The 23,721-nt window shown below is 42.3% G+C and overlaps 1 protein-coding gene and 1 long non-coding RNA gene across 5 annotated transcripts in view; one reads left to right on the top strand and one right to left on the bottom strand.

Annotated features, from left to right (window-relative positions):
- Positions 1-23,721, bottom strand: part of PAPPA2 (pappalysin 2) — a 522,663-nt gene that overhangs the window by 273,645 nt on the left and 225,297 nt on the right. The gene's annotated exons all lie outside the window — the stretch shown is intronic.
- The window catches only part of LOC146400146 (uncharacterized), a 30,144-nt gene continuing 6,690 nt past the window's right edge, over positions 268-23,721 (top strand). The window contains exons 1-3 of one of the 3 annotated variants that reach the window (XR_014816304.1): positions 268-455; positions 2,375-2,457; positions 2,725-3,585. This is a non-coding gene — a long non-coding RNA (uncharacterized LOC146400146). Of the gene's footprint in view, positions 456-2,374; positions 2,458-2,724; positions 3,586-13,472; positions 17,566-23,721 lie in introns of those variants that run through there. The other 2 variants (XR_014816305.1, XR_014816306.1) reach the window with 2 other exon arrangements.

The following is a 23,721-nucleotide window of genomic DNA, read 5'->3' as shown; positions in this document are numbered from 1 at the left end:
AAACACGCCAGAGGAAACGCACATTTATATATATGTATAAATTCTGTGGCTTATTTGTTTATGACAAACACCCGCACCCCAAGTCCCCTATGCCTCTTCCCCAAGCCTTGCCACTCCACAAGTGCACAGATTTGAAAGCTGGTAGAATCTGTTTTGAAATCTCCAACGAGAGGGTTTTCCCCCCTTTTTTCACTCCAAAGCACTATCTGTGGCGATCAGACTCGAGCAGGGTTGCCAGCAAATGCAGGAGGCCCCTTCTAGGGTACAGGCTTTCAAACCAGCGAAGCTAGAGGGAATGGATTTAAGGACACACAGCAGGAGCTGGCTGAATTTATTTTATTTTGACGGGGGTAGTTGGGGGAGGAATATCATTTCTGAAATGCACAAGGAATGAAGGGAGAGGATATGGATTGCTTAAACAGTTTTTGCAAGAGGAGCGGTGTCTTGTTCTGCAGGTAAATCTATAAGGCAAGAAATTGGAGCTTACAGATAAACAAGGACGGAGAGGGAGAGGGAGGGAAAGAGGAAGGAGGGAAGAGAGGGGAGAGGGAGAGGGTATGGGGAGATGGGGCCGTGGAGAGAGGAGTGAAGGGGAAAAGGGCAGAAGGGGGCGAGGGGAGGAGAGGAGAAAGGGAAGAGGGAGGAGGGAGGAAAGAAGGAAAAGAGGAAGGGAGGGAGGGGGAAGGGAAGGATGGAAGAGGAAAGGGAGAAATGGAAGGGGGAGGGGAGGGGGACGAAGGGAAAGACAAGAGTCTGGGAGGAGGAAGGACTCAAAAAGAAAAGCAGGGAAGAGAGGAGGGAAGACTGAGACAGAGAGGAAGATAAAAAGAGAAAGAGGTGGTGAGGAACATAAAATATGGAGACCAGGAAGGCAGTTAGATCCCTAATGGTTAAGCATAAAGGAACCAGGGAGGCAGGTGAAGGGAGACACTATAAAATGGGGCAGTGGTTCAGTTTTATGCACAGAACACAAAGGACACATAGTGAAGGGATTCACTCTTAGTGATCGGTCACGTTAAAAAGTGAGATTGCCAGGGTTCAACTTTGTTTCTTTAAGTAAACCCCTATGCCTTCCTCTTTCCCTGCCTCTATCTCTTCCTTCAATCCCCACCTCCACCTTCTGTCATTCACCTTTTTGTTCCCAGCATTATCTTCCCCTGGAGAATTCACCAGTAAAATTCAGACCCACTTACCTTTCCCCCCTGCCAAAAAAAACCCCACCCTTAATAGCTCCTTTCTTTTCTTCTACACTCAGAGAGTCCTGGGTTCTCTTATCTAAAGACTGAGCTCTTTGTGACAATCTGCACTTCATTTCAACCCAAATTATACTATGTTTCCTTACGCCCAGGACGTCAGGGCTGTTTTGCTTGTATTTGCTGCCATAGTGGAGCTGGTCAGTTTCCATCAGCATTGTCATCATGATTATTAAGAGTCTTTGCAAGCAAAGGGAGGAGCCAGTCCATGCTGGCGTCCACCTGCCTGGGTGCACAGTGGGGAGAGGGAGAGGGAGGGACAGAGACCCCTTAATGTGGTCACTGATCCCTTCTGATTTTCTGATTCCAAAATCTGATCCCTTGAGGGAAAAGCTCAGCTGGGAGCCAGCCAGGGAGTGTAGTAATAAAAGCCTCCCAGAACACAACCAAATGCAGTATCTATATATAGGAGCCGGATCTGTTTTAGCTACTTGAAGTCTAAAATGACACCCGGAAACAAACATTTCAGCAATATGTTTATCGGAATCTTATTCAGCTAGTGCTGGAAAGAACGAGCTTCTCTGAAGCATTTCACTCAAAGGCTCAGGGTTGTTGCTTTCTTCCCCCCCACAGCTTCAGCGCTCCGAGCTGGGGGTGACTGGCTGTATCACTCATGGGGATCACTTGAGATTCTTTTGGGGTGACTTATCAGAGCCCCCTTTTTCATGGGTGGGAAAACAAGGATGGAGCCACACACTTAATGGCAGGGCCAGAGTGGGCATCAGGGCTCCTGAATCCCAGTGCAGGTTTTCCCTCCTCTGGACACACCTGTCTCACTGTCTGCCACCCATGCACCAAAACTGGGCGGGAGGGCAATCTTGAAGGCTGGCCTCTCCTGTTCCACATTCAGGCAAAAATGCCCAGGGAGTATGTGTTGGCCTTATATGCTCTGTGACTCAGAATTACATACAGGAGGAAATGCAAAGCTGGATTTCATGCCCCCCCCTGTCCATTTTTAAGCCAAGAGAGGCCATATATTTTTGTCAAACTGTTCAGTGCACCTCATGCTAAATAATCATATTTTTTTCAACAACACTATTACTATTATAAATTATTATCAGTGATTGGCAGTGTTTTGCAAAGTGCCTTCATTCAAACAGATCAGGGTATTTCATCCACAGGTTAGGCTTCTCAGTCCCTCTGGAGCTGCATGATGGAGGCAGTAAGCCAGATATCTATTTCCCCTGGTGAGAGCCCCTGATGGGTAAGTATTTCCCGCAACATTTCAATCCTTGGAGCCGACTTGTGGAGCCCTTTGACTGGGGAAGAATTTAACAGTGAGGCTAGACCCTACCCTGCTCATCAGCAGAACAAAGGTTCTATGGGGTTTATGCTTCAATTAGGATTGCCTTTGAACCTAGAGTCTTTTCAAAAGGGAACCTCATAACAAGAATAACAAGTACACTTGCATACTTGCTTTTCCTTTGACCTACTGCACATTTGTGTGCATCCTTTCTTCCTAACCACAAAGACATGCATGCGGGGGAAGTGTTATGCCCATTTTACAGAAGAGGACACTGAGGCTGAAAGTTGAGCAATTCACTCAAGGACCTGCAGACACCAAGAATGCAGCTGGGACAAATCTCAAATGCATTGTGTCAAATGGGAAAAGCCAGACCCAAAAGGCCGCATCTGGTATGATTCCATTTATATGAAATTCTAGAAAAGGCAAAACTATAGAGACAGAACAGATCGGTGGTTGCCAGAAGGTGGGGGTCGGGAGAGGGAAGCCGAATACAAAAAGGATATTCTTTGGGGTTTCTCTATCTTGATTGTTATGACGATGCATGACTGTATGCAGTTTTTAAAACTCAAAGAACTGTGAACGAAAAAAGGTTACTGTCACATAAATCACATCTCAATAAACCTAGGGCAGAAAAATGGAGCCAGAGGTAAGGCCAGGGTCTTTAGATTCTGAATATAGTATTCTTCTGTCTACATCTTACAGGTACCCAAAGACCAAAGGAGAGCATGACTTTGCTTGGTTGTGGACTGGAGCCACTCTGTGCCAAAACTGTCTACTTTCCTACTCCCTTAGGGGACCCTAGGGAATCAGACTGAATGAAGCAGAGCTGGCTTCTGGTCCCAGCTCCATCAACCCACAGGATTCTAGTAAATCAAATAAGCAATCCCCAAGTGAGTACTGGTCAACAATTAGGCCCCTGCTCTGCCTTTCAATACACACCTGAGCTTGGGCAAGTTGTTCCACCAGTAACATGAAGTAGAAAAAGTCTCTAATTTCTCTCTGGGTCATGATTGACATTCTCTAATTTTTCAACCCCACACTTTTATCAGATTCTGTTTGCTCAGTTATTAAAAAAAAAAAAAAAAAGCCAGTGCCCTCTTCCCATAAGCATCCCAGAGACTCAAGTGTGCATTAGCAATGGACTCTCATGACATTTATTTTAGTCCTTAAAGAAAGCCATATATTCAAATGTAACTCCACTGTGACACTGATAGGAAGAAACAGGGGTAATGTGTGGAGAGTTCTCGGGTTCTTTAATGTATAGATGTCCTATACATGTGAGCCATTGCCGTGTAGCTAGCAAATCACGTATCAGAACACGTGGTAGTACTATGAAGATACTTAAATGGGAATGACTTATAAATTTGATATTGTGCTAGAATCTTAAAATTTGTTAATTCCCCCATGGTGGTAATAACAATAATAATAATTATAGTAATAACTAATTTTTATTACTTACAATATGGCAGGCACACAATTCATATATATACATATATATGTATATATATATATATATATTAGCTGATTCAGTCTTCACAACAGTTCTGTGAGTGGGTACTTCTATTATCCCCATTTTTGAATGAAGAATAGAAATGGCTACCTAATGGTAGGTCCGTTGAGTACCTACTATGTGTTCAATGTGGCATGTACTAGCCAATGTCAAGCTACTAAGCAATGGGCATAAATTACCCCCATGTAATCCAACAGCTAACCTCTGAGATAGCTCCACTGCAATCCCCATTTTTAGGTGAGAAAACTAAGGCATAGAGAGTTCGAGCAACTTATCTGAGCTTATCCATCTTGAAAAGAACTCCCCGTCTCCAGAGCCCTTGCCCTTAATCACTATATTGCACTGCCTTTTCACAGAGGACCTAAATACATACATTTGATGATCTGACCCCTGGCATACCAAAACCAGGCTTTTCCTGGTGAGGACACCCCAGTGGTTTCTCTGGAGGAAAGGAGGGATTTTTCTTAGGTCTTTTTCTGAAGTCTCTCCTTGTTGATGGTCCAAAGCCTCCAAGAAATCTGGCCCCAGCTGACAGTGCTAAGGTACCATCCACACCCCCCCTCCACGGACTTCTCAGTGTTCTTGCCCCTCTGATCCATCACGTTTCCACTGAAATCTAAGGGACTTTTAACCAACCAGCTATAAATGGAAAACCAGTCACTTCCCCAACTCATTAACTCCATCTGGGAGGAATCATACAAGATGGATAAATGTTGAGTTGTCTATTTATCATAACTAATACAAACTTTTAATACTAATAACAGCTATTCGTTGATGGTCTATTAACCATCATAAAATATATACTTCCTGTGTTAAGGTCAGCTCTGATATAGAACTCCAGGTTTTAGCCCAGATTCTAAATACGGAAAGGTATTCATGTCATTTAATTGCTGAAATGTGGTCCATGTGTAAATACTTCAAAATGGATATGCCCCCCAGATGTCTTCAAGAAAGGCAGCGGGCCTATGGGAAAGGAAATTTACCCTTTTTAAACCCCAACCCAGCCCAGCCCAGCTTTTCCATAGATCATAGCCACAGCTGGAGACAGGAGCACAAACCAAGCAGTCTGAGCCCCTATGCTTGTCCGACATCCTTCAACTCACTCAACAGAGACTCTTTCCTGTAGGTGCCAAGAAAAATTCAAATTTCTTTTCGGCAGACTAAACTCTATCTAATGTGGTGTAGTTAAGAGGGTAGGCTCTGTGCATGACAAACATGGATTCTAATCTGGGCTCTGCCCCCCATGGCCTGGGTGGTCTGTGACAGGTTTCAGGACCACCATTGAGGCTAAGAGTATGCCTGTGCCATTGGTGAGGGGCCGAAACAAGAAGCATATCTCAGAAATGTATCCGACACACAGTGAGTACTAAATAAACATTAGTATTATTGAAGAAGTCAGATCCTTCATGTTCTACCCTACAATTTTCTTATTTTAAACTTTCTATCGCTCCCAATGATTGATTTTGATGACACTTCTCAAGAAAATCCTTTCCTATGTCCCAATTGCTCTTTTCTGTTTAAATCTGTCATCCCAAATGATGTCAGACCCATAAAACCCATTTTTACAGTGAATATTTTGTACTGAAAATTCAAATGTAGTATAACCTAACTTACACAATTTTTTAAAAGGGTAATAATACCTTATCTATAATATTAAAAAATAAAATAATTTACATTGAAATCAAATGAACTTCAATATATAAATATTTCTGACGCACCTACATCAAAAAAGTGAAGTAAAATGAAGCAAGCAAATGCTTGAACCTACTTCTCATGAATAAGTTTGGATTTAAAATTAATAAGAAAATATTCAATAAACATTACAGGTATTTTTCTAGATTCTGACATTTTGAATTCAAGGCTATCAAAGTAAAGTAGTATATATTCATAGAGTCAGCATGACTGCAATAGCTCCAAGTGCAGACCAATAGAGGTGAATATATGGGTGACTCAAACACTGTAAGCAGCGTTGCCATCAATGGCATGACTTTCCAAAAATGGTAAACCACTCTTGGTAAAATTTACAAACAAATAAAAAGGTTATCTTTCTTCAAAAACATGCTAGTTGCAGTCCTGGGGTACATATTTGAAGTATATGAAAAATACTTTTGCAAGAAAAGGGATCCTCCCTTCTGTTGGTGGGAATGTAAACTGGTACAGCCACTATGGTGAACGGCATGGTGGTTCCTTAAAAAACTAAATAGAGAACTACCACATGATCCAGCAGTCCCACTCTTGGGCATATATTGGAGAAACCCATACTTCAAAAAGATACCTGTACCCCAATGTTCATTGTAGCACTATTTACAACAGCCAAGACATAGAAGAAACCTAAATGTCCATTAACAGAGGAATGGATAAAGAAGATGTGGTGTATATATATCCAATGGAATACCACTCAGCAATAAAAAAGAACAAAATAATGCCATTTGCAGCAACATGGATGGACCTGGAGATTATCATACTAAGTGAAGTAAGTTAGACAAAGACAAATATCATATGATATCACTTACATATGAAATCTAATAAGAAAGCCATACAGATGAACTTATTTACAAGATAGAAACAGACTCACCGATCACAAAATCAGACTTATGACTATCAAAGGGGAAAGGTAGGGGAACGGGATAAATTAGGAGTTTGGGATTAACACATACACACTGCTATATAAGAAATAGGTAACTAACAAATATCCACTACATTGCAGGGAACACTATTCAAAATTCTGTAATAACTTATATGGGAAAGGAATCTGAAAAAGAATGGAGATATATATATAGATATATATATATCCATTAATTTGCTGTACATCTGAAACTAACACAATATTGTAAATCAACAATATACCAATAAAATTTAATTTAAAATTTTTAATTAAAAAACCCTGTGATTCAGCATTTATATTTAAAATAGAATTAGCTTCTAGACTCAGATTATTACAAGTGGATTTTTCATCTACATGCATTTTTTGGCCAGGCATTCAAGAGTAAAGAAGGATGCACAAGGATTCATTTCGTGGGATATCTATGCACTACAGAGAGGTCTAAAGTCCCTGACGCCGACCCACTGAATGCCAGCAGTAAATTCCAATCCTTGTGATACCAAAACCCCCCTCACCTTTTCCCAAAATGTCCCTAGGGGGCAGCACTTCCCCCATAGAGAACCACTTATTTAAACCAAGGCCAAAATATTATGCAGACAAATCTAATTGAATCTAGTCTATGTATTTGCTCTTGACATATTGCCCAGATCAACAAGGGAGGAAGTCATGTGAAGGCTTCTAACTGCAATTTCTATGGTATTTGGTGATAAAGCTGAAATACATATTCTTCTAGAGTAGCTTGAACTGTATCTTATATATATACAAAGATGTATAGAACACTTTCTATCAAATAGTCATCTTTCTAAATATGTTCTGGTGAGCGTCTCCCTTGCTCAAATAGCAGTTTACTCAGTTCCATTAAGTTCCCTCTACTAAAAATAAATAAATAAAGACCTTGAGGGTCTCTTGAGGGTACCCTAAGGATAGTTTGCTAAGTGAAATAAGTCAGACTAAAAAGATACCATAGGATTTCACTCACATGTGTAATATTAAAAGACAACAGACAAACAAACACAAACAAGATTAAACAACAAACCAAACCAAACAAAAATAAACACAGGGGTACAGAGAACAGAGCAGTGGTTACTAGAGGAGAAGGGGCTCGGAGGAGGGTGAAATGAGCAAAGGGGATCAACTGTGTGGTGATGGATGGAAAGCACATTTGGGTGGTAAGTATGTTGTAGATAGGGTACACGGAAGTAAGAATATGATGTCGGAAATACGAAACTTAAATTACATAATAATGTCACCTCAGTTTTGAAAAAGAATGAAACATAAAACTAAAAGGTATTAACAAAGGACAGAACTCAATCGGATTAGAATGTCAGTGTTTAAATACATAACAATCAGAAACAGGATAAATAAATAAATGGATAACAAATAAATAGAAAGCAATATCCAGGATTATGGGTCTCAAAACTCAAATAATAGATTCTGGAACTTGGATACCAATGCCACACAATATGCCTCAAATTATGGAAAGTGTTCATTACAGAGGTCATGGCCATCATCATCTTTGAGCAGTTCTTGGACTAAAGCTGAAGATCTCAGAAGCCATATCAAGATGCTGGTTATCACTGGAAAAGCGTTTTCCATATAATGCCACATATATACTCTGTTGGAAGGCTGAGTTCTTATTTCCTTGGCCTGCATTGAGTAGGTTAATTTACTTGGCTAGATGGTGAAGAGCCTCATTTTAACTCAATATTTTGGCCTCCTCTTGCCCTCTGAATAGGTCTTCAGCAAAGATGCAACTAAGTCATGAAGGCCTTACCTTATCTTCCAGGAAACATAAGTTAAGCACCTTCTAGGTGCCACCTATCACACTACATTCTGGGTTTACACTGGCAGTAAGACACAAGCACTGCCCTAGATTGCTTCACAGATTTGTTAGAGGAAAACACCCAAACATGAATACATTGTACGACATGGCTATAACTGCTATCTTGGAAATCTGAATAAAATGTTACTAGACCCCAAGGATAAAGCAACCAACTCTTTATGCAGTAATCAATTACTGAGGGAGTAATTTTTGAGCAGGGTCTTAAATGAAGACTAGTTTTCAAAGTGAAGGGCATTTCAAAAGAAAGTGACATGCACAAGATGCCCTGGTAGCACTTTTTTCTTTCTTTCTTCCTTTCTTTCTTTTTGCTATTTCTTGGGCCGCTTCCGCGGCATATGGAGGTTCCCAGGCTAGGGGTCCAATCGGAACCGTAGCCACCAGCCTACCCCAGAGCCACAGCAATGTGGGATCCAAGCCGCGTCTGCAACCCACACCACAGCTCACGGCAACACCGGATCATTAACCCACTGAGCAAGGGCAGGGACCGAACCCGAAACCTCATGGTTCCTACTCGGATTCGTTAACCACTGTGCCACGTCGGGAACTCCAGGTAGCACTTTTTTCAAGCATCTGAGATAGCATGTATTTATTGCTAAGTCCCATGGTTTACCAATATATGTTTATGACCCTGAAAGGCAATAGGATGGTGCTCCAGATGTCTGAAGGGAAAAAAAAAAATGCTCAATTGAGGAACCATGAGAAATTTTGATCACTAGGGATAAAAATTGCTAGAAAGAAGCAAATGGTCCCTCCCTTTCTTTACCTTCCTATTAAAGAATCTGGTGCCCTTCCCAGCAGACTAAGACCAGAAAGGGCATATAGATATAATTATGTGAATAACGCAAGGCTATTGCTCCTTCTTCTCCTTCCAGCATTAGGCTCAGCCAAGTCCAGAGCTAAAAGAAAAGCATAGCCACATAGAGGAAAGGAAACAATCAATAAAAGGAAGACCATCTAGAGAATGGGAGAAAATATCTGCAAATGATATTCCTGATAAGGGGCTAATATCCAAAATACACTAGGAATTCATTCAACTCAATAAATGCACAAAATAAAACCTCTCAAATATTTAGTAAAGGGTCTGAAAAGACACTTTTCCAAAGAAGTAGACAAATAGCCAAAAAGCACACGAAAAAGTGTCAACATCACTAATTATCTGGCAAATGCAGATCAAAACCACAATGAGATATACCTCATACCTGTCAGGATGGCTTTTATCAAAAAGACAAGAAATAAGTGCACTTTGTACACTTTTAAAAGGAATGTAAATCAGTACAGCCATTACGGAAAAAATTATGAAGGTTCCTCAAAAAATTAAAAATAGAAGTATCATATGATCTAGCAATCCCACTTCTGGATATAAAGCCAAAGGAAATGAAATGAGTATCTCAAAGAGGTTCCTGCACTCCCATGTTGACTGCAGTATTAGTCACAATAGCCAAGATATGGAAACAACCTGAGTCAAATCATGGATGAATGGATAAAAGAAAATGTGAGATAGATAGGTAGATAGGTAGATAGATAGATAGATAGATAGATAGATAGATAGATGAGTATGTGTATATATAATTCAGCCACGAGAAAGAAGGAAGCCCTGCCATTCAAAACAACATGGATGGATGAACCAGGAAGACATTATGCTAAGTGAAAGAGGTCAAACAGAGAAAGATAAATACTGTGTGATCGCAATGTACATATGGACTCTAAAAAGTCTAATTTCATAGAACCACAGAGTAAAACGGTGGTTGCAAAGGGCTATGGATAGGGAAAATTGGAATATACTGGTCAAAGGGTACCAAAACAAAGATGAATAATTTCCAGAGGTCTAATGTACATCATATTTACTATAATTAATAATGCTGGAGTTCCCGTCGTGGCGCAGTGGTTAACGAATCCGACTAGGAACCATGAGGTTGTGGGTTCGGTCCCTGCCCTTGCTCAGTGGGTTAACGATCCGGCGTTGCCGTGAGCTGTGGTGTAGGTTGCAGACGCGGCTCGGATCCCGCGTTGCTGTGGCTCTGGCGTAGGCCGGTGGCTACAGCTCCGATTCAACCCCTAGCCTGGGAACCTCCATATGCCGCAGGAGCGGCCCAAGAAATAGCAACAGCAACAACAACAACAAAAGACAAAAGACAAAAAAGACAAAAAAAAAAAAAATAATGCTGTATTATAGACTCAAGGTTATTAGGAGAGTACATGATAAGTGTTCTCATCCCCCACCTCAAAAAAGAATGATAGATGTGAAGTAGTAGATGTGATAACTTTGTTAAATCACTTTGCAGTGTATATTAAATTATCACATTGTGCACCCTAAATATACACAAATTTTAATGTTTATTATACTTTAATAAAGCTGAAAAAAAATTAAAGCATGGCCAAAACCAGAATGTTCTCTGACTTCCTGCCCGACATGAGTTCTCTTGAGAATGGCACAAGACCTACGTGGAGTCACAGTGGAATGAAGGTTAGAAGGTCAGGTGTCTAGAGAAAGAGCACTTTACTGGAGCAGCCCTCTCTTCCAAGTGCACAAATCTCCTACCCACCTGTTCAACACACACTGTGGCCTGCGAAGAAAAACCCACACACACTCAGCTAGAGTCATAACCAGCAGCCCAGACATTCTTTCTCTTGCTATGTCTTCCCTCTGCCCCAGGCTATGAGTTGCTTAAGTTCACAGACCTTTTCTTATTCAGCCCTGTAATCCCTACAACCTAGGACAGAGCCTGGACAACAAAGTAAGAGCCACAGTAAATGTCTGCAGAACTGAGCAGAAATAGAGGCCATGTGCAAGGGATCTGCTCCACTGAGGGTTGCATGTCTGTGGCTCCCACAGTCAGGCCACTGTGACCTGAGCCATACTCCCCTCAGATGGCCTTCCACCTGACCCTGGCCACCTCCCTGGCTGGGCCCTGTGTGGTCCAGCCAAGCCCAGCTCATACCCTGTATTCCATACCAACCCGGGCAGCCAGATGAAGAAATTGGCCCAACTCTTGAACCCTCTCATTCTGCTGTCAGAATGGCTCAGGCCTGGTCAGACCAGCACAAGGGCATTTGAACTGAAAAGGCTGGATGAGGGGCTTATCCAGCAGGGAAGTGAAAGGCCTTTATTTAGCACCTATTAAACTCAAATCCCGATTTCATTCATCACCACGTGAGCCTCAGGACCTGCCAAACCATTAAGATGTAGGTGAATGAAAAAGGATTCAGAGATGACTGAAGTCTCTTCAAGAATCTGAGGGATAATCCATAAAGGTTATGTAAACAGCCATAACTTTAACCAAAAATCTCCAAACCTGTGAGGCCGAGCAAAAACAGACTGTAAGACTTTCAGAACCAGAATCTCAGCTGGCCTCTTTTATCAGTCTGCCTTTCAAAGAACCATGAATGAAGAGCTGGCAGCAGGATTTATTAATGGCTTGAATTTGTGACATATTGTCTGGCGATAAGCTAAAGGGACCTTGAAAAGAGATTGCATGAGTGTGAATTCTGCTTAGAGTACTTGGACAAGCATGGACTGGGGAAGGGGCCAGGGGAGAGAAGAGACTGAAGAAAAGCAAGACTGATCCAAAAAGGAGTGGAGAACAGCTTGGTTTGGCTTCAGGAAGAAATCTGGAAGAGAACAGAGTGGATCAAGGCACAGGCTCTGGAGTTAATCAGATGTGGTTCTGAAGCCTGGCGTCATCATTTACTACCAGTGTGACCTTAGATAAATGTCCTCACTTCCCTGTCCTGATTTCCACTTTTACAAGGTGGAAAAAGAATAGTACTTGCCATATAGGTTGTTGTGGGAATTAAATAAAAGGGTGACTGCAAAGTGCTTAGTTCATTCCAACATCTAACACATGTTGCAGATAAGGGAAGAGTAATCACCCTAGGGTTTGCCCCAGCTCTATGGGGGACGAGTGGGAAAGGAAGAAGGAGGGATTTGGAAGAGATAACCCTACCCCTTGTGGGGGAAGCGGGTGGTGAGTAAAGTATTAGGATGGTAGGAAGTGAAACAATGAGATCAAAACAAGGCTATAGCACTTGGAGTCACTGTGTTGAGATGCATAATAAGCAAAGCTGAGGCAAGGGCCATCCTCAAAGAAAAGAAAGAAGTACAGCAGACCTGGGCTGAATGGTTGGATTTAGGACGAGGAACTCAAGAAGGAACCTATGAAATATGAGGATGGGTAGGGGTAAAAGAATCAGCAGAGGTCCAGGTAGCTAAGAAGTGAAAAGGTATGAACATCAAGGTCATAGTACAGGTCTAGGCAGCAGGGTCAGGGTCCCAGAGATCATGGCATTAGCAACCTAAAATGACCTTGTCCTGGTCCTAGGACAAGGCTGCTTATTCTGTTTGTGTTGGTCAGGCTCTCTGATACATAAGGTGGACAACACCAAGGAGAGAACTTACTGAGGCATTCACAGGGAATTGGAGAGTTGTCCCTCCCACACTTGCAGAAGTGCCATACTTAAATCTTTCCCAATTTTATTCATTGATTATCTACGTAAAGGAAAAGAACCTGCACGTATCTCTCTCTCACACATACACACACACACACACACACACACACACACACACACACAAACATCCTCTACCTTTAAATGACCTTCCTTTTTTCAGAAAAAAAAAAGTGGCTCCTTAAGTACTGATTAAAGAAGGAGAATAAATAAGATGACACAGAACTTGGTGCATAGACAAGGTAGAAGGAGTTTTCTCATCCTATATGCCAATATCTGATACACTAGGCAGATAGGTAGAAATTTAAAATAAGTCAGAGAATAACTCAGGTCCCAAGAGACAATTACAAAGCGGTAGACCCAGAGGTATACGATTGTACAGCATGGATGACAGTATTCAGATCTCTTCACTTTCTAACACCTGAGTCTTGTCCACTGCCTTGGATGGAGGGGACAGTAGGTACCCACTGAATCACCACCAAGAAACAGAATTGAATCTGTACCAAGTGTATGCAAAGGAGCTATCAGAATACAAAATTATTTTTACAACATACTTTCCCCTCATTATCAACCAGGTCCAGAAGAATTTATAAAAGAAGGCTAGGGGACAAGAACTAGGAAACAGAGATAAGAGATCCCAGTCATCCTGGCTGAAGCCATTCTAGATCAGCCAGTACTGGCCAACCCTGCACAGGTAAGCAAACCTCACCTAGATGAGCAAAGCACTCAGTCAACCAGCAGCTAACCTCAGAAGCATGAACTAGTCTAGCAGAGATCAACCAAGTCAGATTGACTGAATCCCACAAACTCCTGGGATACATAAAACTACCATTATGTGCCACTGAGGGTATTTTTTGTTATGATATTGTTTGTCATGTAGCAATAGGTAAGAGATATACTACTATTTTTTGTGGCAATAGATAAGAGATACACTACTATTATTGTTTATTGTTGTTATTATTATAAAAATTACTTCTTTTTAGAGAAGTACAGCAGGCCTTATGTAGCTGTCACAGGCAAAATAGCTTTCTTACAACCTGCTATTCTTTCCAGAGAAAGAAAAGAAAGTATTAGACAAAATGAGCATGCGGCTGCAGCTTCAGAAGTTTTTGCCTTGTTTTCCTGACAGGTTGTTGCTAATGATGCTATTATTTTTCCTGTGAGTGGAGATGCCCGTGACAGTATAACCCCACAGGCTGTGATGATGAATTGGTAATTAGTTTAATTAGTGACGAGCCCTTCTTCCATCAGCTTAGAGTCTAACCTTATATATTCCCACTGGGACTTAAGGAGGTCCTAAGAAAGCACTTGTTAGGAGACCTTCAAAATCAAAAGCACTAGAAGAAATGTGTCCTTGGGGCATCCTGCCCTTCTCTTTCAAATAACAACAGGCAGCACTTTCTCTGTGCCAGGCACTATGTAAGCATTTGGCATTTTCTCATTGGTTCCATACTGATACCTCACAAAAATCCAAAAAGCAAGAATGATTCTTATCCTCAATGTACATATGAGAAAACTGAGACTCAGAGAAGTAACATCAAGTTTCCAAAGTCACAGGGCGAATAACTGACACAGCTGGGACTAAAATCCAGGGATGTCTCATCCCATTCTCATGACTGATACAGATGCTATTCCTCTGGCCCTAATTACACCCTTTCCCCCTGGCCTGGTGCTCTTCTGCTCCCTCTGTGAGGAAGAGCAATTCCTGGAGAATAGTAGATTAAGCCAAATGGAGCTCCTATGAAAATGAAATCTGGAGGTCAGCAAAATAGCATAGTACGGGTTTCCCAGTCATCAAGAATCAGGTTCCTTCTCCCTTGTTGCTGTACAATATCAACACACTTTCTTCTGCCTCATAGTCAAACATGGCTACTTGAGCTCCAGGCATTACATCTACATTCTGGCCAGCAATGTAGACGAAAGGGGAAGAAGGCATGCTCCTTTCTTCTAACATTTTTTTTTCTCTTTGTCCCTTTATTCCCCCTGTTTTTCTCCACCCTGTGGCAAGCTGGTGCAACCATTAATGCTCCACTTTTTATCACAAACTTCTGTAATCTCCCTTTGATCTTGAGAATGGAAATAGGAGTATGAGGAACATGGTAAAGAGCAATTTTGGAAACTTTTGCACCCAAACAAGCAAGACTTTTAGCAATTTGTAAAAGATATAATTTTAATTTCAAGCAGGATTCCTAGAGCAAATCATTTCCATTCCAACTCTTTGCTAACCCTCCCTCTGTTCAACTTTATCTTTCCAAATCCCCTCAAAGCCACATCTCTATGTGTCTGCAGTTGAATCAAATGCAACAAAGCTTCAGGAGTCTCATTTTGGGATGGTTACCCAGGAAAGCAGCTCTGAAATTGGGACCACTTGCCATTCCCAGAGATTAGCTAGTCCACTGTGTGGGCTGCTTCTCTCAGGCACACACCTGTTATAAACTCAGATTCAGCTAAGCTACAGCTCGTACTGAAAGAGCCTTTCCTGCAGTTAACAATTCTAAGTAAAAAAAATCTCCTTCAAAATGTTGATTTATTCTCTGTTGAAGTCATCAAATATCTTCAAATGTGTTTGTTATTTTATTATTTTTCTCTTATCTAAAAGCAACCTGATACTCAACAATACATTCTTTCCCTGTTCTCAGCAGCTAGAATGGTTCTTCCAATCTGGGCAGGGTTTTGGGAAGTTTTGGAAATCTTGCTCAAGTTTTGGGAATCTCTTAAACCATGGAGATTGGGAGGAAAGTCAGGACTGAAAGAGAAGTGAGTGATTAGGCTGAGCCCAGAGAACACCCAGAAATCAGAAATCAGCCTAGACCCTAATATTAAAAGCCACACAAAATATTAATGGCAATTAAATCTGCTGGTACAGCAGGGAAGAAATGCACGGAGGTGCCAGAGCTCAAATTGGCAATTCATTTCTCCTCTGCTGCACAGTCCTCTAGACCAGTGCAGTCCCACAGAAGTGCAACACAAGGTGTAATTTAAAATTTTCTAGCAGCCACATTTCTTTTTACAGAAGAAAAAGGTGAAATAAACTGTAATAATATGTTTTATGTAATCAAACAGATTCAAAATGTTATCGTTTCAAAATGTAAATCAATACCATTTTAAAAAATGATCCATGAGACTTTTTAATCTTTTTTACATACTAAGTCTTCAACATCTGGTGTGTATTTTACTCTTCTGGCAAGTCTCTTTCTGGATCAGCCACATTTCAAAAGCTCAGGAGTCACGTGCGGTCAGTGACTGTTGTGTTGGATAGAAGGTGTGGATCTGCTCTGCGCAGAGTGAGGTCCAGGAACCACCACCGTCAGCATCGCCTGGGAGTTTGTGAGAACTGCTCAATCTTGGACAGTTCTACTGAATCAGAGCTTGAATTTTAACCAGCACTTCCAGTGATAGGCACGTTTGATTCTGAGCAATGCTGCCACAGGCAAAAGCGGAAGTCCTTCCGAAGAAGATGTTCTGTGACCAACACTTGGCAAAGTATTAGCCTTGCTACAGAAAGGCCAGGGAGGGGGTACAAAATGTCCTCACTCCTCAGGCTGTTGCTCATAGAAAAATAACTAAGCAAACTACCACTACAGTTGAATAACAACTAGCTCCAAATGGAATGGTTTGAAGAAACAAAAGACTGATCTCATTATGTCTTCAGTAGCTAAGGGCCTCTTAGTGACCCAGCACCCTGGGCTCAGCCTTACTAAAATGGCTTAAGATGAGTGACAAGGCGTTCCCTGGTGGCTCAGCAGGTTAAGGATCTGGCATTGCCACTGCTTGGCATTGTCACCACTGTGGTGCAGGTTCAATCCCTGGCTAGGGAACTTTGTGAATGGCTACAAAATAAAAATGAAAAGATGATGGGGACAATGACCTAGCCCTTTGCCAAGGCAGAACCTATGGATGGAGTCACAGGGGATATTCCAAATAGAATCACCACCTCCCCCAAAGCCTGCCAACAGAGTGGCTAAAATCTTTATCATTGACTTACACCTTTGGATTGAGGTGTTACTTTCAGAAAGCTCTAGGCAACATAAAGTACAGAGCTTTTCCCTAGAAAGGGGCGCCCCATACAGTTTTACATATGTCACAGTGAGAATCTGTTTGTAGCCTACATGTTGGAGGAAAGAAGCAGAAAGCCAGTGCTTTGACAGGAATAAGCAAAGGTCTGAGGTATGAAGTGAGTAATGAGTGACCCCAAGGGAAGATGGGGGGCACTTAAAGGAATGGGAAGTCTAACACAAATCTCAAACCTGAGTTTCCTCACTGTCAATCACCAGCATGACTGCGTGAACAAATCTGTGTTCATCCCACAAGTGCAGAGGACACTGGGTGAGCAGGGAATCTTCTAGTCTGTCAGAGGTAGCCCCCAGAAGGGATGGGGGTAGGGGGTTCAATACATGTGTGCGTGGAATTGAATGATTATACTGGTGCTGGACACAAGAGATGGAGACCAAAACAGAGGCTGAGATGGATCTAGGGGGCATAGAGCAGAGAGAGTCAGGCAAGGCCATGAAGAGGACATGACGTGACTGTCTGAATCATCTGCATGCGTAGGGGAGCCGGAATTACACTCCTGCTGAGTCCAGAGTGAGAGCCTGATGCTGTGTTGACCCATGGCCAGGTGGGCACAGGAAACTGGGTTGCCCTTTGGGCTCTTGGCCATCATTAAAGGTGAGTGCCCAGGAAGGGTCTGAACGTAAGACTTCCCCTAGCACACATTTGTCATCAGCAGGCAGGAGGAGAATCAAACAAACACCACCGCGAGTCAATCAGTCACTGTTTGAGCAGGTGCCCTTTTCCGAATGAAATTGCGTGTGTTATTTTTAATATCTGTTGTCCATCTGCTCTGGTTGTTTCCTCTGGCCCAAATTGGAAGGCTCCATCGCATTACCTGGACAGAGATTTGACCATGCAGTCACCTTCGCCGAGCTGCAGGGACATGCTTGGCTTCTCTGATACACAAACCCCAGGAAGTATAAATAGAAATGTTGCTTTTATTTGTAGACTTAATGCTTATGGGGAAGCTGGCTCAAAGGCATAAAAGCTTACCTCTTCCAATTCACTGAACTTTGGGCCCATAATTCTTGCAGTTCAGAAAATTAAATAGAGGTCAGCAATTTATGCCTAAGGTACCGGAGGTGGAGAGCTGGAGCAGGGCTATTAAACCCGGCAAATGTGCTTATGTGTTTTCAATTTTCTCATGTTGTTTCTGCCGGGGTCTTCCACTACCAAATTGCTGCTGCTTTATGGACTGAAAAACCTCAGAGTGAGAGACAGCTTCTCTTTAGCACCTCTGCCAAAATGTCAGGGCCATTCCTGAGCCCAGGCAGCCCTTATCCAGAAAGTCTCAAGGGAGCCCAGTTCCCAAGAGATAGATTGCTACCTTTAGTATCAACTTCAATCCATGTGCAAATGCACCAGAGGGCCAGCTTGTGCTCATTATACATCCTATAAAATACTAAAGACTATTTACTTGATTTTCTATTTGAAGATTTTTGTTTTTCTTTTTTTAACTTACTGTGTACTCCCCACACTTTGGTTGGATAGAAGGTACTGGAAATTAGTGTAAAGAAAACATGGACACCTAGAACTGCTGATCAAAATCAGGTATCAGTGGTTTGTTGAACAGTGACCTTAGCAAATCCTTGTAAGGAGCTCCCGGAAATGCTATAAAGGAAAGCTGCTCAGTTACTCTCCTTTATGAAAGTAGAACTGTAACCAGTGTGCTTAAGAAAATTAACTGAAAATATAGACTCTTTGAGAAAACTTGAATAGGGCAAAAACCAGTTCAAGAAACATCATCAGTACTATATCCCCTGCACTTAAAATAGGTTCCCAATAAATACTTATTGACTCTGTAATCATAATTCCAGGCTTAGAGCCATCTCTATACCATGCTCACACACATTCTAATACACACACATAGCCTTTTTCTGATTTCCTACTTTTTCAGAAAGCCAGGCACCTGGCAGCCCTGGCCTTTGACACAATACACTGACAACTAATGATGGTGAACCTTGAACAGCCCACAAGGTCAAGCTGGACTAACTTACATCAACAGTAATGCAGAGCTACTGGAAGCATCCAGGATCCAAGTTGGATCTGGTCTGCCTGCCTGCTGCTAGGAACCGTGTTGGTGTGAATTCTCCTGTTTACATCAAAAGAACTTCATATTTGCTTGGCAAATAATTCAATACAAATTAGAACATTCAGTTCCAGTTTGGCTTGGTAGCCTCATGTCGACAGAGCTAAAATGCTGGTTGTCTTTTATGAACTACCAAAGTAGCCTAAGATACTGGGCCTAAGGAGACTTTTATGTGGTCATAGAATTGATTCTCCCAGTTGGAAACAAGAAGGAAACATGCAAGAAAGTGGAAAGAAAAAGAAAATTAAAAAAAAATATACAAACTTCCTTAGCCCTATAAAATATTGGATTCCAGTTCTTAGGACCTGTTTTTCATACCAATCCAACCCCAATATCTGAGACAATGCCATGAAATATAGACCCTACTATAGAATCATGCTCTTACAGTTTATGGATAAAGGAATTAGGACTTAAGTGACTTGTCCAAGACCACAGAGCTATTTGGTGCAAGTCCCATAGCACAGTCTCACCCTCTTTCTACAACCACATGACAATGGAAAGAAGAAAGGAGAATCTCGGCAGATCTCTTGAGAGGCAAATGAGTCTTAAGCTTCACAGATTTCATAGCTCCTGACTTTAGACAGAGTTCAACACCTGGGGAAAGAGTGAGGTTTTATTTCTCTTCCTTGGAATTTTGAGTCCTAGGCCTGGCCATCCCAAATCACTGGGGGCATCTTGACTCCCAGGACTGAGGACAGAGCAGGGACCACTGATTTACACTCTAAGAGCAGGCAGCTCACAGGCCTCTGTTAGGGCTGAAGTGTGAGCCTTACCTTCTTCCTGCAGCCCATGTTACATGCCCACTTGCATACATAAAAGAATGAAATTTCCAGAATGTGTGTGTAGTGATGTTGTTGAGATTTTTAGCCAGTTCTGTGCATCAAGCACTGGAATCTCTCCAGCCCACTGGTATTACTTCTCCTGGCACCAAAGAAGGGATTAGGGAAGAAAAACGCTAAAGAAATATGGCACAGATGGCAAAAATTGGGGGGGTGGGGGAAGAAAACTTGGCCTTGAGAGAAAGTAAGTAGCAACATGGATGCACACATGCCGATAAAAAAGGCAAGTGGCCATCTTGCAGGGTTAAAAAAAAAGCCTGGTGATGGATCACCATGCCGGCAAATGTACCACAGTATTGAAAACAGATCTAGCCACAAAACCATTTTTTCTCCAGGTTTTTTGTTTGGGTTGGAGAATGCACCATCAAGGGTCCATTTGGAGGAGATGTGTGTGGTGAGGGAAGGACTAGAGCACTAGCTCTTGCAGCAACTCTCTTGGGCTGATAGCTGCTCTCCTTCCCTCTTCCTCCACCATTACCCTCCCCTCAGCCCAGGAGAGAAGAAAATGCTGTACGAGTTTATGTAACTGACATCCCCAGCACTTTGAAGTACAGACCTCAGCGAATTCAGCAGCCAGGAGATCAGGTCCAGAGCGTTCTCCGATTGACTGCTTGCCCTGATCAACTGCAGGCTGGAAGCAGGGCCTCGGAGTGGGCTTTCACCCACAGGGAAGTGTGTCCTGACCCTTGGAAGAAAGTCAGAGAAATCAGTCTCTGGCTACTTCCAAGACTTTCGGGGACACTCTTAAAATGAAATGGGTGCTGGCCTCACTCACTCACTTCTGTGTCTATTATCAGTTTTTCCACCTGATTTTCCTCAAACACACTCCATCAAATCAGCATCTGTCCCAATTCCAAGTCACTCTCTAGGGAAAATCTAGGTTTCCTTTCTCTTTTAATCTTCTGGGCTGCATTTCAGCAAGTATTGATGGGGTGTCTACAATGTGCAGATTGCTGTGGTAGGTTGTCCTGCCCTCAAGGAACCCTCCGGTAAGCAGAATGAATTATCAGGCACTAGATGAATGTAGGGCATATTTAACTCAGGATATCAGACAGGAAAGATCAGGGAAGTCCTCATGGGAATTTGAAGGATGGTAGGGTCTTGATAAGGGGAGCTGGAGAGAAGAGCATTCCATGGAGTAGGCACAGCAGACACTAAGAGATGGGAAAGCATGGAGAGCCCTGCTTGGCCGAAGCATATGGTACATAGAAGATGTCAGGGGCTGCATTCTCAAAAAGGCAGGTTAGAGCTGAAGCCAGCAGTCCTGAATGTCAGATGGAGAAATATGGACTGGAAGGAAGGGAAACCGGTGCTGTAGGCTAATCAACCCAATGAAACAAAGAAAAAGCTGGATGTGAATGACAGCATTTTTGAAAGTCTACTTGAATGGACAAATTGTTGTTTTCCTTCTGATTCCATGTTTGGGACCACGGTGCCTCCACTGTGAATGAAAAGAAAACCAACATTTGGGCCAGACAGAGCCCTTTCAAGTAGTAATTCTACCACTATTTAGCTCTGGGCCTTTGGGAAATTCTTTTGGAACTGTCAGGAATTTGCTCACCTCCTTAGATATAAGAAACATCATATATGCCCTCTTTCCCCAGGTAAAACTAAATTGCCTCTAGATCTTTGCTAACAAGCAAGAAATGTATTTTCTGTCATGTTTGAGAGGGGATGAAAGTCAGGGGACGAGCTGTGCCTCCACAGGAAAGTTCACGAATCTAAGACTGGTGCACCCAGAAAATAGGGAGAAAGGCCTCTGATCTTTAGTCCATCTCAGCAAACTGAGTTCTCAAGACCTGAGCCCTCATGATCCATTTGAATGTGGGAGGTTTTGTTTTCCTTACATCATGCTTGGCATGACAATCTCCCACTGAAGATCCTTAGTCATGGTAGTAGTGACCAACTGTCCTGGTTTACCCAGGACTGAAGGGGTTTCCAGGATGCAGGGCTTTCAGTTTTAAAACCAGGAATGTTCAGGGCAAACTAGGATGAACTGGCCACCCTGCCTGGCACTCTATGTTCAAACCAGTTACCACCATTTCCTCCCCCCATCAGAGGCTCTGGTCTACCCAGACCTCTATCAGGGAACAGGATGGGCCACCAACCCTCACAGAACTTGCTACTACTCTCCCATCTATCTCTTGAAGCCAGTTCTACTTCTTTAAATCAAGGGACTAAACTGGGTGAGGGATTTCTTCTGAATATCTGGCAACAACTTCTCCCCCTCCCCCTCCCTCTCCTTTTTTGACAATAAACCAAAAAGCTATCAAACAAGTCCAGGAGTAAAGTTGTTCAGAAGTGTGAACATACAGGCTTGACTTTTTACCTGCAGGTGAGAGGAGGAAGACAGGAGGACAAAAATAAAGGAACAGATAATCCTTTTATTTCTCTGAGATTAGCTAGTCATTCAGGCAAAAACAATGTATCCTGTTCAAATACAGCATATACAGTACATCTGGCACAATGGTAGGCAGTCTGTATACAGTGGAGGAAAAGACAGCAGCCTTTCCCCTCATCAAACTTACAGTCTCTCATTATCCTGAAATAAGAAAGAATCAGGAAAAACATCTCAAAAAATTATTCGGCTGCATACTTGACCTAGACGAGCCTCCCAGAGCCATCATAGGGTCAAATGTGTAATAATGCCTGCAGAGCACTCAATGTGGAGCCACTATGCAGGGTGCTGCCCAATAGAGATGTGGGGGTACCTTTGACTCTCTGGACTTGCTATTTGAAGCTACAAACTGTTCTTCTCTAATTCTTCCTTCAGCTCCTGCCAAAGTCTTGCTACATTTCTGAAGAATCTTTAGATTTATTGGACACCATTACCAGATTCTTTTATGTATGTCATCTCATATCATTCCCATTTTGTAGGGGAAGAATCTCTGGCTAAATAAGCAATTAGTTTAGATCACACGATTAGACTGAGAGTGAAAACTTGAACCCATTTCTTCCAGCTCCAAGACTGTGCTTCTCTCTAATGTGACACTGCCCTGCTGGTCGCTCCTCTGAAAGACCTCTTTCCTTTGCCCACTTCTCCCGGGATCTCTGCAGAGGCAGAGGCTGTGGATCAAAGGCAGGGCAGCTGTATTTGTCATAGGAAGCTCTCAGCTCTTTAAAAAAAAAAAAAGTGCACCCAAAAACCTTACTGTCTTAACACAGTGAGAGTTATGTCTCCCCACAGGACTGTCTGACAAGGATCCACACAGTCCATTCAGGACTTTTTCTGAATCTTCTAGGGCTTTTTCATCTGCTGTATTCAAACTGCAGATGAGAAAAGGGAAGGGCCCAAAGGATCATACTGGAGCTTCTTCATGGGCTAAGTTTGAAAGTGAGGATAATCCGTTTTGCCCATATTGTATTCGTCAGAACTCAGTAACATCGTCACCTCTAACTACAAGGGATGGAGGGAAATGTGGTGTAGCTGTATGTCCTTGAGGAAAAGGCAACAGAATTTAGTGACCATGGAGTAGTCTTTGCCAGAGTGGGCAACAACATTTGAATGGCAGCAATGTCCCAAAGATGATCAATTTTTAAAACAGTCCATCCACAAAACAGTGGACTCCAGAGGCTGTTTTCTTTGCAAGGTTGTTGCAAGAACTAAAGAAATGCATACAGAGCTCCAGAAACAATGTAAGCCTTAGTCAACAGTCACAGAGAGGCAGAGGGAATAGTGAAATAAACAGGGCCTTGAGTTCCCCTCACCAGCTTTAGGTCATTGGGCAGGTTTATAATCTTTGTGAGCATGGAACTCCATCTCAACTCCATCTTCTAGTAGCTCATCTATACTCGTGAGAATAAGATGGAAGATTATTTGAAATAAGAACTGTGTCAAAACCC

This window comes from Sus scrofa, chromosome 9, assembly GCF_054392235.1.
Source record: "Sus scrofa isolate SSC_HxYL_T2T_F1_AM1 chromosome 9, Sscrofa_HxYL_maternal_Yorkshire_Landrace_v2.0, whole genome shotgun sequence".
In the NCBI taxonomy this organism is placed as follows: domain Eukaryota; kingdom Metazoa; phylum Chordata; class Mammalia; order Artiodactyla; family Suidae; genus Sus; species Sus scrofa.
Note: the sequence above shows the minus strand (reverse complement) of the source record. Positions and strands in the feature narration are given on the sequence as shown.